The 2,703-nt window shown below is 36.4% G+C and overlaps 1 pseudogene; it reads left to right on the forward strand.

The window, feature by feature from the left end:
• Positions 1-1,132: 1,132 nt before the first annotated feature.
• LOC101644487 lies at positions 1,133-2,280 on the forward strand (annotated as a pseudogene).
• Positions 2,281-2,703: the final 423 nt, after the last annotated feature.

Below are 2,703 nucleotides of genomic sequence, written 5' to 3' on the forward strand. Positions count from 1 at the left end.
GGATTAGGAAAGGGAATGTTGCTAAATATTGGACATTTGGAACATCATTAATCTCCAACTCCTGGAGACTAAACACAACACAAACAAACAAAAACTCACTGCCAGCGAGTCAATGCTCACTCATAGTGACCTCAGGTGGGTTTCCAAGACTGTAGCTTTACAACAGTAGAAAGCCCAGTCTTTTTCCCATGGAGCTGCTGGTGATTTTGAACTACCAACAATGTGGATCAAAGTCCAATGCGTAAACACTACATCACCAGAGCTCTTGAGACTAGTCTGGTCTCATATTAATTCTTCCTAAAGAAATCATTGCCTGCCACAAGGTAAAATTACCCTGCAATTTATTAATTTCTTTTCATGTTTAAAACAGTCTGTTCTATATTGAAGTCTACATGACTTCCTCTACATTTAAAATATTTTTTAAACTACACTATTTATTCCATCTTTTTACTTTGTAATTTTCTACATTTACAAATTGATAACTCTGCTTCCTTATTTTCCATCTGTTTTTGCATTTGATATTTCTACGTCTCAGAAAAATTCAGAGTGGTGTTGTCATGTGTGTTAATCTCAAATTTTCTGCAATTTTGGGTTCTCTACCCAAAGAACACTCTAGTATTTATTGTAAGATTGGTAAGCTTTCTACAAATTTCTTTAAGCTCTTTATCTGAAAATGTCCTGAATTCTTCATCGTATTTAAGAGACAATTTTGCTGGGCATACGATACTTGGTTGTATTTTTGTTTTTGTTTTATTTTAGAGATTTATTTATCTCATGCCTATGCCTTCTTCCCTGCATGCTTACTGCCGAGAAATAGAGCTTAGTCTTATTGGTTGTCCTTTAAAGGTAACTTTTCATTATTCCACAGTTGCTTTTAGGTTTATTTCCTTGTTTTGGTTTCAAAATTAATGATTTGGCATGTAATGTTTCAGGATTCTTTTCAGCTTATCTTTCATGAGATTAGGGAAGTTTTCTTCTAACAACTCTTCAATAATATTCTCAGTATATATTTTTTTGCCTCTTTCTGCTTTGGAATTCCAATAAACCATAAGGTATTCCTTCGATGGTGTCCCATATGATTAGAGTCCCCCTCTTTTTTGTTGATCATTCCTTTAGCACCTTTATATTTTGAAATTTGGCTTTAAAGAATTTCCGAGTCAGTGACGGGAACTGGATTTGCCCTGACAAAAAAATGTGGAAACGTAAATTTTGGTAGAAGAACCAGCTGTAATCGATGTGGACGAGAGAAAACAACTGAAGCCAAGATGATGAAAGCTGGGGGCACTGAAATAGGAAAGACGCTGGCAGAAAAAAGCCGAGGCCCATTTAGTGCTAATGACTGGCAGTGTAAAACTTGCAGTAATGTGAATTGGGCCAGAAGATCAGAATGTAATATGTGTAATACTCCAAAATATGCCAAGTTAGAAGAAAGAACAGGCTACGGTGGAGGTTTTAATGAAAGAGAAAATGTTGAGTATATAGAAAGAGAAGAATCTGATGGTGAATATGATGAGTTTGGCCGTAAAAAGAAAAAATACAGAGGAAAGGCTGTTGGTCCTGCATCTATTTTAAAGGAAGTTGAAGATAAAGAATCTGAGGGAGGAGAAGAGGATGAGGATGAAGATCTTTCTAAATATAGATTAGATGAGGATGAGGATGTAGGTGATGCTGATCTGTCAAAATATAATCTTGATGCCAGTGAAGAAGAAGATAGTAATAAAAAGAAATCCAATAGACGAAGTCGTTCAAAGTCTCGATCTTCACATTCACGATCTTCATCACGCTCATCCTCCCCCCTCAAGTTCAAGGTCTACGTCCAGGTCCCGTTCAAGAAGTTCTTCCAGTTCGCCGTCAAGATCTCGTTCCAGTTCCCGAGAACATTCGAGATCTCGTGGGTCGAAATCAAGATCCAGCTCCAGGTCCCACAGGGGCTCTTCTTCCCCAAGAAAAAGATCTTATTCAAGTTCATCATCTTCTCCTGAGAGGAACAGGAAGAGAAGTCGCTCTAGATCATCTTCTTCTGGTGATCGCAAAAAAAGACGAACAAGGTCACGGTCACCCGAAAGCCAGGTGATTGGTGAAAACACTAAACAACCCTGAACCCAGGGCCAACCCCTATGGAACACCACTACTTTACCCAGGCACACAGGTCATCTTCTGGATCGTCTCATTCTGGTTCCCGTTCAAGTTCAAAAAAGAAATGATGTATTAAAATATACATCTTAAAAAAAAATTCAGTACAGTGCATGAAGCATATTTTTTAAGAAGTTGATGTCTTACTTGGTCAAAAATGCTAAATTTGCTAGTAGAGGTGCATGCCTTTCATTGCTTTTCAGAACAAGACAACTGTGTTTATTTGGAAATTTAAAATAAATAGCATTTTAAGCCATAATGTCCCAAAATAGAATGCTATATTTAGCATTCATTATTTAAAGCCATTTGCTTTAAAACCATCTTAGCTATAACTGTGTTCTTGTTTCCTAATTTTAATTTTTTTTATTTCCGAATCTATCCGACCTGTTAACTTAGAAGTATGAGGCCTGCTTAAATTTAAATATGGAGTTCAAGACAATTTAACCTGGAAAAAATAACTTAGCCTGTTTATGTGAATTTATGTATAAGACACTCTAAAACTTAAGCTAATTGGCAGAATATTCAACCAGAAACATCTGTATTTTGACATCCTCTATACTAAAGGCTCTT

This window comes from Echinops telfairi, unplaced genomic scaffold, assembly GCF_000313985.2.
Source record: "Echinops telfairi isolate 266 unplaced genomic scaffold, ASM31398v2 ScPeMD7_44;HRSCAF=162, whole genome shotgun sequence".
Taxonomy (NCBI): Eukaryota; Metazoa; Chordata; class Mammalia; order Afrosoricida; family Tenrecidae; genus Echinops; species Echinops telfairi.